The sequence below is a fragment of the Cataglyphis hispanica genome, chromosome 4 (assembly GCF_021464435.1).
Source record: "Cataglyphis hispanica isolate Lineage 1 chromosome 4, ULB_Chis1_1.0, whole genome shotgun sequence".
NCBI lineage: Eukaryota > Metazoa > Arthropoda > Insecta > Hymenoptera > Formicidae > Cataglyphis > Cataglyphis hispanica.
The window spans coordinates 8,883,465-8,900,134 of NC_065957.1; the positions used below are offsets into that span (position 1 = coordinate 8,883,465).

The 16,670-nt window shown below is 35.5% G+C and overlaps 1 protein-coding gene across 2 annotated transcripts in view; it reads left to right on the forward strand.

Moving 5' to 3' along the window:
- The first annotated feature begins 233 nt into the window (after window positions 1-233).
- LOC126848996 (homeotic protein antennapedia-like) overlaps window positions 234-16,670 on the forward strand; it is a 97,938-nt gene continuing 81,501 nt past the window's right edge. The window contains exon 1 of one of the 2 annotated variants that reach the window (XM_050590439.1): window positions 234-1,117. The gene's annotated coding sequence lies outside the window, so the exon portion shown is untranslated. Of the gene's footprint in view, window positions 1,118-10,157; window positions 10,315-16,670 lie in introns of those variants that run through there. The other variant, XM_050590442.1, reaches the window with a different exon arrangement.

Consider the following 16,670-nt stretch of genomic DNA (forward strand, 5'->3'; position numbering starts at 1 on the left):
AGCGGGAGCGAGAGAAGTGAGGCGCGGATAGAGAGGCCAGAGAGCGAAGCGGGAAAGAGGCAGCAAGAGTGAGTCTACGCCGTACTACTCCCTCCCGCCATTAACAACGCCCTTGCATATAAATCCCCTTCCTATACGTGTGTAGTCGATCACCCGCGTGTGCGTGGATCGTTCGTCCCTGTTCATTTCGCGTGTCCCGTGATGTCACCGTCTCCTTCTAGAGAGCCGGCGCTCTCCCTTTCTCTAAATACGCTCTCGCTTGCACGGTCCGAATTCCTCCCCGCCTTTGCGCTGGCCGCAGGATAGCCGTGGAGAGGAGAGTTAGGAGCTCGTGGAACGAAGCAAGACACAACGACGAGAGTAACGTGCACGCGGAAGAGACGAGACGAATACGAGAGAGAGAAAGGGAAATAGAATGAGAGATAGCGAGCGAGAGAGAACGAGAGAGTTCTCTAGCCAACGGTAGTGGGATGAAAACACACGAGGAGCGAGGCAGAGAGAGAGAGAGGAGAGAGAGAGAGAGAGAACGAAGGCAGCGCCGCGTGGCGGCACGAGGTGGGGACTATCGGGCCGTAAACCATCCGCGGTGAACATTTAACTCACGTATTGCCATCCAACAAGTTTGCTTTGGCCGGTGAAAGAGCGTCCCCGAGTATCTCAGAGTCGGCGTCGAGAAGGCGAAACCTCCGCGAGACCTCCGCGCGAGGAGGTGGACGAGGCCTATCGTGACACACGCGGCAGTCCCGTGCAAGGACGTCCCCGTCCTTCCGTTCGCCGGAGTTACGATCGGGCAAATCTATCGGGCGAAGACTCGTCGGCACGTAATCAACGGCGTAAAGTTAGCCGCGAGATCAGGTTTCGGCGACGATCCGAGGACTTTGCTCGCAGTCCTGAACTCACGTCCGCGCGATAAAAAGCGGCGAGGCTTCGTAAGCGAGGAAAAGCTAAGATACGCGTCGCGGACCAGGCGTCTCGGTAATCGAGGTAAGCGGATGGAACGACCAATTTGAGAGGACGGGCGAGAATCAGGCGCTATCATGAGTTGCAAGGAACGTGCGCGGACTAACCTTCCGCAAAGACGACTTCGCTACCGTTGATCCCGCATCGGCCGCTATCGGTAAGTCTCGTCAGTTGTAATTAACACAGTGTCACGGCATATAAAAGCGTCGTTTCCTATACGCGATTCGTTCAATGCATTCGTTTAATATATTCGGACAAGGAATTATGTCAAAAGGTAAAGCTGTCAAAGCAATGAACTCGAATCGTTCTCCCGCCAAAACGTCTAGCAGTGCACATGCTCCGTCAGTTAGAGCTGCTATAATGAGATAACTTTCTTCATCTCTAGATTGCTTCGGTTAATTTAAAGTTAGATTGTGTCGCGATATATTAAATGAGAGATGTTGTTTATGGATATATGTATGTGTGCCGTAACACTGATTATCCTATTATATAAGCGCTCGTTTTTGTGACATATGAAATGTTTATATATCGTGCATTTTGGCAGATGAATCGTGAGGCTAATATAACAGTTTACACTCACACGTGCTAGTATGTTTCGAAATTTATTTATTAATTCATGTATTAATCTGTCTTCTCTCTTTCTCTCTTTCCTCTCTTTCTATTTCGGGCATGTATTTATAGATGTTACAATATATGCTACGATTTGTCATGTTATTTGATATATTAATTTTGTTTAGACGATCTTTGATAATACGTACACGGTATCAATTGCAATGAGAGAATAATGATATCAATGAGAGAATAATGATAGTAATATTTTTTATAACACTTTATAACGGGGAATAAATAAATAAATAGCATCGTAAATATATAAACTATAATTAAAAGTGATAATTTGAAAGAATAATATTGAAAGAAGCATTTATTTACACGTAATAAATCACTAACAATTAAGGACACGTGCCAAATTGTCACTAATCATTAAATCAAGTTTAACAGTTTGTTCTCTTTCATACAATCTTTGCCAACGCATCTAAATCATTTCATTTAAATTGTTATATACATTGTAATAGAATAGAATATTCAAAAAAATTTCTTTATCTGCTAAAAATTTAGTTCAACTTATAAGAGAAAGAGTTAAGAATACGAGGATGAAAATAACTTATTGGAAATGGCAATCGTCATTTTTAATAGTTATTTTGATCTTCTCGACATTTTTTCTTTCTCCTTTTCTTCCACCTACTACGCTTAGTAGGCGTTTTCGATTTTCCCTGAGGGGGGAAAGAGGTATCTCTGTCCGAAAATAAAGTGAGGTTAGTATCGTGGAACCTGAGAGTAAAATAGGTAGTGTATATACCGTAGCTACGCCTCACGGAGGCCATAAATAAGGATCCGACGGTCGGCGCGGCTGCAGGCGGTGATAAGCGTTCCTTTGCCCCCCACCAACACAACCCTTTAGATTTTCTCGTGCGTCATCTTCCTCTTACCGATCGCACCCCCAAGCCTATCTCTGCGCAATACTCCGTTACAGAAAGATATCAAACTTACGTTCGGTTAGATATGTTAAACGTTAAACATTTATGTTGAATAGCACGACATTGAGGATCTTGTCAACAAGATATACAACGTAGCACATATAATCATACACGTCGTTAATAATATCATAGAAAAATATATTTAGCAAATATCTTTTTTTTTTCTATTTTGCTATTTTTAAATAAAATATTTATTTCGTTTTTTTTATCATTTAAATTTTTTACTGGGTGAATCCAATCTCTCTTTTTCTCTCTCTGTGAAATGTGTATATACGCGTGTACTTGCTGATGTAATATACATGAAATAAAGTTTAAATAGATAGGATATTTATAAAAAATTTTTGAAATGTTATGTAGATTTAGCATAAAATTATAATTTTTTATAGGTGAAATTTTTTGAAAAATTTATTACGTTGTAAATATATTAGAAATTGAATCTTAACGCTAGTAATTTTTTTTCAGCTTCATTTCGTTATATTATCGTAAAATTTTTATTATTATTAGATGAAACGGAGATACTTTTTTGTATCCGAAATATTAATTTAAGCAATTTTTTTAAACTACGTATATTATAGAAATACATATAAAAAAAAAAAAAAATATTTTTGACACTACATGGATAACGCGCGACATATTTTCTAATATTCGATGAAAACATTTACAATAATTGGAACATATATCCGGAATTCACTAGATGGCGATTTTTCCTGATATCGGCAGAAGTATGTAAAGTCGCGGATCGCTTGTCCTTGTATCGGATGAAGGGGTTTACGAACACTCGAGGCGCTCGAGCGTTTCCCGACCGTATAACGAATAGGTATAGCCGGGTTCCTTCATCCCCTACGGGCAGCACGAAGCGACCATTTCTCATATCAGTTTAGCCGACACTTTCGAGAACTTGCTCAGGGAGCCTCGGGCGTCGCGATGTCATCCGATGCCTCTTGCCCTCTTGCCGTTCTTGCCCGCCTCCCGGGTCTTCCATCCCTCTTCTAACTCCGCGACACCTTAGCGACCCTTCCTCTTCGGCCGAAGAAACCCCCTTTTGTCGTGTCTTTACTCGTGGTCCGCGATCGCCCTTTCTCGGTTTCGCAACCCCCAAAGTGCCGGCCGAGTGCCCGCGGCCTGAAGATAAGTGTCGCCCGAAACTTAACAAACCTTGGATGATAAAAGAGCCCGCCAGGTCTTGAATCATTCTCGGAAAAAAGAACGGCGCATGGCCGAGTTTCTTATCTGTAATTCGTAGTCGAGCGGAAGTCGCTATGAATCGACGTATGTCTCGCTTTTCTCTTTTTTTTCTTTTTTTTTTCTATTAAACTGTTTTGTTTAGACGGATTGATTAATACGTCGAAGTGAGTAATATTGTTTGAAAGTTTGAGAGTAAAAAAATATTCGTATCAAATAATAAGAATATTTTTTTGCTCTTAAATTTCTTAAGCGATATTATTTCAACGTAATAATATTGAGATATTTCTTATCATTATTTGATAATGTAAAACATCTAAAGTTTTTATATCAGTTAGTCTTATGATGAGAGTAATTATAACAAATGTCGCATATTATACAGATTCTCTTGATGCAGAAAAAAATATTTAGTTCTTTTATGTATATCTTACAATACCGAATTAATTCGCACGTACGCAATTATAAAAGGAATATTTTATTAACAACTTGAGAAAATTACAATATTTTGATCGATATTTTTTAATTGCATATAGGAAACACTGATTTCTTGATATCTTTAATTTTCCATTTTGCCTTTAACCAAATACTTTGATTACGTTGCTAAATTATTTATATTAAATTGTTTGAACATTATCAATAGATATTTTATATCATATATAATACTGCAAGTCGCAATATATTTGTATTTATTTGATAAAAATATTTGTGTCATTCACGCAATATTAGATTGAAAATACGATATTTAATATATTAATGAGTTGATCAAAAATTTAAATAAGAAGTCTTTTCTCTCTTGTTTAGATTATTATTATTGCAATAGATTGTTGAAAAATATTTATAATTAATATAGATTTTTTAATACTTTGAATTTAGCAGAACAGAAAGTCTTATATAAAATTCCATAAGAGCTATACCGTCGGATGATGGCACACGCATGAGTCCCGTGAAAGTTGCGAAATACAGTATATATATACAATATCATTTTTGGCTTTTACATATATCGAAAAATTTATGTACTCTTTAATAGCGTCTATTATTGATTGCAACAAAAGCCATGTAAATTTATAGGTTTAAAGATATCATAAAGACACATATAATGCTCGAATGATTGAATAACGAGCCAATTATTTACTAATAAGTAATGCTTATATCTTTAGGCTATAAATTCTCACTGCTATTATTTAGAATGGCAAAAAGATTATCACATTATAAAGGATGACCTTAACATCAACAAAAATATTTAAATCTTCGCTTTTCGAAGTATAAAATATTTTCAGAATCTTGTCTAATTAAAGAAGCGTGACGGGTGTATACAAAGATATACCGTATAATTGGAGGGTGTAGATATATTTTTGGAGCAAGGTCAAAAGAGGGCAATTGCGTCACCTGTACGATTTATTTTCTACCTGGTGTGCCGTGCAAAAATGACCTTATTCACGACCGCTCCGTAAATTAGAATAGTAATAAAAAATGTCACGAAAATGAAATGAGTCTAACGGCAATGCTTCGCCCTTTTTGCGAAGGCCGCTGGCCCCAGAGCGATGCGAGTTTCTGGCTTTCGCCGGTGTTATTGGAATCACAAGAAATATAGTATATTATCTATAAACTTTTAATTTCATTTACAATCTGAATTCAGTATTATTTTGCGAATATTAACATTATTTTCTTATACATTTAATGAAATGTACATAAAATGTACGTGATATCTTTAAATATGAAAGAATATTATTTAATACTGAAAAAAAAAATTATTAGGATAAACTTCCCATTTTCAATCATTTATCGCAAATAAAAAGACTTTTAATGTTCTTATAAATTTTTATTGCTGAAAAGAATCAGTATATTAGTTTCGACAAATTTTATATGAATGCTAAATATATACCATAAGATACACCATTAGTTCAAGATGGATAATTACAGTTTTTTATCTCAAATCAAAAGTAAATCTCATCAAAATAATTATAAACAATTTCTCTTATATAAAATAATTTAAAATATTTTTTTGTATTAAAGTTTAAACATATATTTTCTCTTTCTTCCTCTCTTTTTCATAGTAGATTTTTTATTTGTAATTTTTTTAAATTATTGACTTATGGCGGAAGGGGAGGGGTTATTTTATTAAAATATTATTGAAAATGGACACTTTATCCTATTAATAAATATATATTTTAATTATATATTTTAATATTAATAAATATATATTAATAAATATATATTTGGATGAACGATACAATATATATTTTATGAGTTAGGAAGCAAATTACAATAATGACAATTTGGTTGTTTACATTTAGTGTGTATAAATATGTTTTTAAAAGCAACAGTATAAAGAAATCTTTGCTTGCTGCGCAAAACGATGACCATGTAGAATGATGATTGTGTCATTAGTCGTTGCTGGTGGCCGTTGATTTATAAGTTCAACTCCAGACAGACAATATTTTTGTTTTAATGTTTCTTTTGGCCGAAAGTACGTGCGCGGACTGCCGGATGGGTGCGAGGTGGACATAGGTGGCTGATGATGTCACTCCCTTAGCAGGCAAAAGAGAGGAAAAGAGACACAGGTCCGTACGCCGTACCGGACATCGGCTACACGGTGCCTAGTTTAAGCTGGGTTGTCGCGATGGCACACAGAGATTATGCGATACACCGCGCAATATACTTAAGGTATCGCCAACAGTTCCTAGATACATCAAGATTGTCGAATCGTTTCTTAACGCACGAATTGCCTCACCATTAATCTGATACTGATGTAAACAATTTTGATTTGTTAATCCGATGAATGATATATTTGAAAAGATAATAATACATAATAATATAATATAAAAATATTTAATATGTATGTATAAAATTCAGATTTGTTATTATGCATTTGTAACATGAGAACAAGCAGATGGCTTTCAAAGTTTCTAATTAAAAGAAAAGAGTCATCGAGATAAAGTGCCAAACAATTTGTTAGAAATTAATAACGATGCAATTCATCATCGCGATAATATACTTAGGTGCACTAGCATGTTCAAAACTCATTACAATCTTGCACATTTAATGCGATATCTATTTTAAAAGTCGAATTAAGTAACGCCACGCTGCACCTAATTATGATTATTTCATCGGAATCCTGCGAGCAGGAATCCGACAACAGGAAAAGAATTACGCAGCGCGCGTATACGTTTTAGTACTTCTGATGCGTGAAATACTGCGGCTTATATGTGTGCGCGCGCGTAGAAAAAACTTATTTTGCATGTTTTTTGCTATGTATCACTATATATACACACACAAGTACCCGCGCGCGCTCGCGCGTGCACAAACGGGGTATCTGATTAACATGAGAAGCCTGAAACACCTGTGCCTTGAGCATCGTATAATTATTCGCTTCTTCGATTCGCAACGTGTGCAAAATCATTTGATAGATATCATTTTATCTCCATAAAGAAATGTAATATTAATACTAGTGATAGCTTTGCAATCAGCCGAGTATTACAATCAGATTTTAATCCCACTTATATTTCATAAAAAATAATATGTCAACTTCTTATAAATACATAATTTGTTGAAAAATTATGAGATTTTATTATATAATGTTACTGACCTTTCGGTGCAATTGAGTAATAAAAGTAATATATTTAGTAGTGAAAAGTAATATATATTTACCATATTTATTTAATTATGCAAAATTACAAAATTATTGGTTATCACATTTCAGTAATGAAAATTTGTAAAGATCAAAATATAATTTTATATCAGTTGTATATCAGATTATTGCATTTATATATTTGCAATATCATCCTGTACTGTTAATCATTTAGTGTGCATTAATGTTGCATCACATCTACAATTGCTTGGAAACAGTCTGCTAATTATTAGATCGCATAGTGATATATTACTGCGAGAGAGAGAGAATCATGAATTATGAATCAAATGCAATGCATATGTAGTCTTGGTATATATAAGTTTTTGATTAGTTATTAAAATATACGTGGTACATATAATATGTATATATATGTAATTTCGAGTTTTGAGCTAAAACACGTAAATATATAATATTATAAATATTATTTCGAATATTTTAATATATTCTATAAAAATCTGTATATGATTGCAATCGATACTCGCAAAATATAATAATGACACTTATTGAAAGGAAAAGGAAGAAAGAGAGAGAAAAAAATATATTTTTTTTATGATACATAATTATATGTAAACAATATGACAAAGTAATAATTAAAAACAATTAAAATTTTTTATATAAAATATTCTGAAAAAAGCCTTTTACAACAAATTTTGGATTGGTTAAAACTATTTTATGTAAATCCCTCGATATTTTTATTAGGAAGAAAATTGATTCTAAATTGATAAAAGTATTCGTAAATGTAAAATGAATTGGTAAATCTGGGATATTTTAAATATTTTACAAATATTACTATTTATAGAAATCTACAATTTTAAAAAGTAAATTTTTATTGTGCGTAGCATATAGAGGAAACGCTTTAACCGTTTTACAAATAAGTACCGCTGGTACAAGAATTACTTTGCTACTCGATTGCGTATTACTCGTGGTGACCATGATAAAAGGAGAAACTGGTTTGAAGACCACATACGCGATAGAGCCGTTAACGATAAATCGAAATGTGCGAATTCAGAAGTAAAAGACACAGTTTGCAGCCTATATATATATATATATATATATATATATATATATATATATATATATATATCCCACACACGCACGTGTACACGCATACGTATATATTAATGTCGCTCTTCTCGCAGCAACTAGCTTGCTTCGCTTGTGTCATTCAGATTTACATATGCCTATTTCGAATCAGCTTAATTAAGCGTTTAAAAGATGAAACTGGTTTTGCTATCTTCATCTTTTATTTCTCATTATTCTTTGAAATACATATTGTTATTGCACAACTATGCTCTTTTAACATTCAAGATCTTTAAAGAAATACAACGATACTTTAAACAACTGTCAAACAATATTCAAGGAAAAAATATTTTCTTTTTATTTCTTTAAGATATTAAAATTTGATATCATAACAATTTCTTTTTTCAATCATAGATGAAATAAAATATTAATATTGTTACAAAGAAAAGAAAGAAATGATTAAATATCTCAGATTTTATCGACAAAGTACTGTTGGAATATATAAATTTTTTTTGGCGACTCTTATTATTTATATAATCCAATATTTTAAAATCTATATAAATTCTATACATGTATTTATTAACGCCAAAGTAATACTAAATTAAAACATGATATTGAAACGTAATCTGTCAAATATTTTTTATTTTACTTTCCGCAACTCGTTCTTTTGCTGATTGGATGTTAATAAATACGTTTAAACACTTAAGTGTTCTTGATATAGCTTTGGACATATAAATTACATCACTTATGGGATTAAAAAAAAAGTATGTTTTTAACGACTAATTGCCCAAGTATTCGCAGAGGAATATCATATAGGGTAACGGGGAGTCGAGTCGAGAACAATGAATTCAACCGTAATCACAATCGCATTAAAGTACGATGCAACTGATAATTCACGTAAAATCACGCACGAATGCACTGATCAATAATTAAATTAATGTAGTAATAATAATTAAAAGCTATTCTATCTCCTCGCATTTATATGTATTCTCTGCGTCTATTGATCTATATATATCTTTTACATGTATGCAATTTTCGAATATTATTTATGTGATACAGATTTCTAAATTCAAACACTTTATTGTATATTTAAGATATTTCAAAAGTAAACAATTTGAAATTTTAATACTTGTTACATTTATATTTGTGAAAAAAATTTGATATGCTAGGAAATATATAAATTCAAAAATTTTGTATAAATTAAAAAAATAAAATTTTGCATATAATATATTATAAAATATATCATAAAAGTAAATTTTAATAATAATATAATATAATATATTGTAATTATAATAATAATATATTATAAAATTTGTATGAAATATAAAATTCCTAAATCAATATATACGCAAACGAACAAAAATATAGGAGAAAATAAATAAAATAGCTTTCAATTATTATTATTATTATATTAATTTGATCATTAATCGTATGCAATTTACGAAATATGTTCCGTTATCGGCATTAAAAATAGGTAAAAAGCGTATGCAGGTGAACGAGAGGGATAAGTGGGAGTAAACGAGCCGGCGGTGTAGGTGCAAAGCGAGCGTGATCGTGCGTTGGATGAGCGAGAGGTACCAAAAGGGAGTGGTCAGCGTGCTGAAGACTCCTGCTGACCTATTCCTTTCTGTGCCTCCGCAGTGCATTATGGCTGCTCGGCAAGGCTCTTGGCTTTTAAAGTTTCCCCGATCATTGGTAGATCGGTGTCTCTCTTCAACGCCGTTCGCTTGAGCTGTACGAAATTTCTTTGGTGCGAATGAATGGAATTTTGCACGCAAATTTGTGGCCGATCGGCCCTAACAGTGGCGTCGACAGTGGTGTCTCTGTTGATGCCGTCGTTGTTGTCAGTGTCGCATGTGTATGTGTGAACAGGAGCGTCGTAGACTGCATCGGGACTGTAAAGAGGAATGGGGAAAGGTTACCGGAAAGCAGCGGGGAGGGAAGGGACTTGTGTCGTTATGGCACAATGGGACCACTACTGCAATGCCTGTAAGTACCGCAAGCTTACAGACTGATCTCTTCTTTCTATTTCTCTCTCTCTCTCTCTCTCTCTCTCTTCCATTTCTCCTTCTTCCTCTTTCTCAAATTCGCGTTTTCGTTGCGTTCATATCTCTCGCGCTTTCATTCTTATGCGAGGTTTTTGTTACGCTCTCAAAGCAAGGAAAGCTTTTGCAAGCGGCTTTACCCGGTCTATGACGATGCAGCGCTTATGGGGTATTTGTGGGATTAAGAATTTTCGCACAGGACGAGAGGCAGTGGGCCAAGCTCACGGATGGCGCGACCAACGCGAAGATTTTGGAAATCTAAAGGCCGCTGTATTTGCGGATATAAACGAGTATATTCAGTTTAGTAGACGCAGCACAATTTCGGCATTACATTCGAGTGATAACGTCGATAAATTTTGGGATACCGGTTTACAGCCGTGACAGATTTATCGTCCCGCCGGCAAAGTGCATAACGTGAACGAAAATGCATTGCAAAATCCTTGCAAAAATAATGCGGCACGCAAAATTGTACGTATAATAGATATACGAGCGACATTTCCGTCCGCATTGTGCGAGCAATCGCAATCCTGCCAAATCGCAAATATGCTCGTTGACACATGATGACTCGTTTAATCTTGAAATCCTAAACAGATAAAACACTGCACTCTCGATTGAAACAGTCATGAAGCTTTTTGCGCGTGTTTATTTTCAACCCGAAAATAGCGATTGCGTGATAACGAGCGTAAAAAAAAAATGAATTTACTCGGTCCAAACTGGATTTACAATGTCGAAGCACCGTCGTCGTGAACTTAGAGGAATCTAGAGAGAAGGACCAACCGGTTATAGCGCGACTTTGGCGGCCGCCATCTTCCCCTTCTCGTCTGTCTCTTTCACCTCGCGTGAGAACCTGCTCTCTATATGCCCACCTTTCTGTTCTTCGGGACCACTCTCCGCGAGAGTTCCGCTTATGGGATTTCTCTCTCTCTTTTTCTTTTCCTGGACGTGGCGCGTTGGGAAGGGACGGCCTAGCCGAAAATACTTTTCCCTCTTCGTCGGTCGTGCATTGGATGTGCCACGACGGCGAGGTGGAGTCATGGGTCTCTTTTCGCCGTTTCTCGATGCTACGAAATGGCCTGTCGTCCCTTTTTCTTTCTCTTTATGACACTCTCCTACGCGATATTTATTTCAACGTTTTCCACGTGCGCTTTTTCTTTGAGCGTCGATTTCCATTGTCCGTTGTTTTCCGTATACAAATCGTCCGCTCCGCGAACGTTACCAGATTTAACACGTCGGACGATGTTTCAGCATAAATGGACCGCGTAGGCTCGCTGGATTACTCACGATCGTTTCAAGTTGACATAAAAAGCGCACGAAGTGGAGTGCCGCGGAGTTTTACCGCGGGCGAAAAAGAAGACGCGTGTGATTTTTTTTACGCTTCGTGAGCTTCGTAATACTGTGGGTTATGTGGTACCCGCATTAATAACTCGTGTCACCGCGCGGCGGTTTTAATATTTTGCTTTAATATACATTCTTCTCTCGCGTAATGAAATATTCATTACAGAATTCTACCATAACTGTTTCGTACGCGCAAATTGATATATTAGACACGCGTAAAGTTATACAAGACGACTTGTGTAAATTCGTCGCAATTTCCGTGAGCATAAAAATTAGACTTTATCATTTATTTAAAATCTGCCGCATTGATTTCTTATTTTTACCTTCGCATATATGTCGTGAAATCTGTTTATTTTTATTTTTTTTTTTGCGCGCGATTGTACACGCTCGCCTATGTCGCGCAATTATATAGCGGATTAAGAGGCAAATCATGGACTCCAGTGCGCATAAATCAGTATCGATGACGAAAGCCTATTCTAGCTAAAGATTTTCTAGGCCGCGCGCGCTAGTCAACTTTGCGGTATATATTATCGCGACTTGTGAGGCGCAGATATTTGCGTAAGAATTCTGTGAAACCGGTGAAGCAGGAATAAGCGTGCGTGTTGAACACGCGTGAATAAAAATCTATAAAATGATAATCCTGCGGAACACGTTTGTACAGAAGCGCTTTGATGGTTAATTGAACGATTTATGATGTTTTTAATTTGCGTTTTGTATTATTCGCAATATATATTTGATTCCAATAAAACTTGCTTACAAATAAACAAAATAAAACAGAATGAGCAAAATATAAAAATGATTTTAACATATCGACAACACATTTTTATTGAAATTATCTCGTTGTCTATTCATCAGGCTCTGGTATAATTAATCAATGAGCTTATTATAACGTACCTCGGATTTATTAATTTTATGTTGTAATGATAAAGTTTATTCATAAAAAGCTGATATCGCTCATTTATCCGATTTTCATTCGTCAAAGACAAATGAAAAAGAGAAAGGATCGATCGGAGAGTTGGGATACCTGCAGTCAGGTATTTCCCTTATCAGTCGATAACCACGCGTGGAATTACGTGAGAATCGCGGGATGAGAGTCAGCCGTCACCGGGCACTGTGAACGTGCCCTAAGGCCGCGCGCCTCCGATCGGTGGAAGGTACGGGAGGGAGGGTCCGGCGTGACGAGACTGCGAAGTAAAAGGGGAGCCAGGCATAGAGTCACCCGCGCAAGAGGGTGACATGCTGCCGAGCCGGTTACGGGGCCCCGCGTCGGTCGCTCGGGGCCCGACCGCCGAGGCAGGTGAACATAACCCACCGCTAACAGAAACCCGGCGCGCCGTTCCGTGCCGCGCAATCACTGTATATGTATGTGTATAGGTGGTAGTGTCTATATACCGTACGCTTATACGTGTATACAGTGTGTCATTCGCCGTATAGTGCCGAAGGTTCAATGGTTGACGTGCCTCGGGTGTCCCTGTCCCTCTTTGACTTACTTGCAGAATTCATTTATGTTTATATCAATCGTTAAAAATAATTTCTGGTTAAAGTATACTTAATTGTTTGAATGAAATAATTATTATTTCAGTTAAGTGTTATTTTATAACGGAGCGAACTTTTAAAAAATTCTCGGAAATTAAATTAAATTTGGAGAAGTATAGATAAAATTTTGTTATCAAGTGACGTTATATCAATTATACAAGAGAAGAAATGAGAACGATAAGAAATATATTAAAATATGGAGAAATTATGTTGAATGATACACAATTTAAATAGTTAATTGGATGACACGAAAATATTTGGACGATGAATATATTTGGAACCGAACTTATATACTTTTTTTTAATAGAATACAGGTGCCGATATTGGCACGATGTAGACATGCTCTGTGAATCGTTGTGATATACCAAGCCTTTTGTGGAAGCTATACAGTAGCGCGAGTATTGATTAGATCGGCGATAAAATATTACTATGTGTCAAACTACAATAACAAACGTCGCGGTTCATTATACTGCAAAATTGTCTTTCGTTCTACACGTCGTCCGCTTAATTACATTTATGATCTTGAAACTCGTGAAAAATTGAAACACTGCAAGAGAGAGAGAGATAGTAGGCTTATAACATAATCATTTCAAGAAATTTTTGTTTTGCGTTCTAGATCGCATTGTCGGGAATATAATCACGACGTTAAAGCTACAAGATATGCATATATATATTCTTTTCCATTTATAGAATCACGTATTTAGAAATTACGCGCTGGAGCATTCACGTCGGAGATCGTGCACGTGTGGGAATGGCGAGTACACGCGTACCGGTTTCATAACGAGGATTACTTCATTCCACTTCGTCCTTCGAAGAGTCAGTGATTCTTTTAAGATCCGCATAGCGTAGAATGCACAGCGTAGAATTTTAACATTTATATTGTGTGTAACATAAATCCGCATATGAGTAAATATAATCCGGAATAAATAAAGTAAATATTAAGGACGTTTTTAAGGACGAGATAATCAATTGGAACTGAAAGTTATATTGGACGAAAAGCTCAACAAATACCATTTGCTGTTCATTATAAAGACAATTGTATCTATGCGCTGTTAATAGATATACTACATCATTTCCTTCCGTTATTTTGCATATATAAAGTTTAATCGGATTGTGACACATGGCTTGGCGTTTGTATGTTTACTTAACGTATGTATGTACAATATTGATCGTCATACATCCAAGAATATTTATATTTTGAATATAATTTTGAATAAGCCTTAATATTTTAAATTAAATGATTAAAATAATACATATTATACATCAATACATTTCTATCTTTTTATAGTAACAAATTTGTTTACTTTTTTTTTACAAGGAATTATATGACAATTAAATATTTCTTTATATCGTTTAGGTGTTCTGTTGTAATTAACTCAAAGTATTAAGGAGATCAAAAATTTAGAAAAAACAAGATTTATTAATTTAATGAGTTTTTTGTTTTTCTTATCAGAATAATAGATATAGCTTCAATAAGTTTGTAATCTCTCTTTTTAATTCCGTTTCAATTTTCTGTTCTCACAATTTATCCTCTATTTTCATCTTTGCCTGCGAATAAATTTTCCATTTTCAGAAAGACGAGCTTTTGTCCATATTCTCAATATGTCAAGCGCGCATTGCAAGTCAAACCTTGTTACGTAAAACTGGAAGGGCCGTTGATTCATGTAGAAGCAAGACATGAAAAAAAGAATCTGTTATCTTGTTCGACGAGACGTGAAATTGATATATTTGTATCGCAAATCCGGACTTATATTATCAGCTTATGCATGCACATTTTTGCAAGAAGATCTCGCGTTTGTTTATTTCTAAGACGCATAAATATGTACAATTTAAAAATTTATATATTATTACAATTTTATGTCACTGCGTATCTCTAAACAAAAACCCGAATACGGTATTTAATTAGATTTTAAGCATAACAAAATACAGTAGCAGATATAAGCAAATGGTGGCTGTATTAGAAAGGGATGCGAGGGGGATGTGAGGGGGAGTGAAATGAAACTAATGCGGGATATAAATCAACATTACTCTGCATTAGAGTAGAGTTTCTGCAGTAGGCACCTACTAGAGTCTACCGCGAAGGTAAACTGCGGCCACAGGTAGATACTCCGCATTACGTGTACATGAAGACGCACACACGGCGAACGTCACGGATTCCGTATACATTCACGCGTACCGCGCGTGTATCGGGGCCATGCGCAAGGGAGTATAACCCCCTAACTTCCAAGTTACTTACCTACTTGCCACTTAGATTCCCGACCGGTGCCTACCAGAGTCCGCCAGTAATTCAATGTCAAGCTTACACAATGCTGGATTCAGGCACAGGTCCCCCTCCTGCTTAACTTTAAGATCGCCAATTATATTTGTACAATATTGATCAACGCCTCTTTTAAAGACATACTACAAGCGAGAAAAATAAGTCATAAAAAATTAAATATTTAAGAAAACATCCACATTGAGATTAAACGCGAAGCGTAAACGTATTCGACAAATTTTTTAAAAATGAAAGGAATCTTGCATTACTAATATTGAGGGTACATACATCTTTTCCTAATCATCTAATTTGCATCCACATAGCGATTAACATAATCTGTATTCCGAATATTTATTTGGAATTAGCCGCGGCTCGCTCGTAACTCATGCGGGAATTAGTTAAGCTCAAGGATTTGGGGCTTACCAATCTCCCACCCTCATTCACGCTTACTCTTCCACTATCAGTATGTCCGTGTTATCATGTAACCCTCTTCAGCCTTTCGTCTTTACACAAGTTTTCCATCTTTTGTCAAGATTTTTTTTAAAAAAATATTAAAAATAATGCAACCAACATATATATCGAGAATGTGACATCCGCAAAAATGTGCAAGCTTGTAATATCCATGCGCGTTACTATTCTGATTAAGCAATATTTGTATTACAAATGTATTATAAAAATTTCACGGCTCATTGGAAACAAAAAGTTTTTTTAGTATAAAATTTATTAAGATTTTTTTGTCATAAAATTTATCCGTATATACTATTTTTTAGCCTGAATATATTTATCGTTGCTATCAATGCAATTTATTGTAAATATTTATTAAATAAAATTGATGGAGTAAAGCATAATGTAAGCTTGTTTTCGCTAATGTATATCTTGTTTAACTTTCGTGAGAAAGCACACTAAATCAAGATATGAAGTACATTTTTTATAAACTTATAATTTGTTTGAAATATCGAGAGCCTAAGTGTATGGAACGAATCGCGAATGATAGATTTCCGTCAATTATAGAAGCAACATATTGTGTTTTATCGTCGTCTGATCGGGCAACATTGATTGATCGCAATCGCGTCTATGTAGCTGCCTCCTTGGCCTTTTTGCGACCTGAAACCACACATTCCTTAACTGGAATGTGCGTTATTACTAAGTCGTGCATATATCGGGATGCGTGCTCG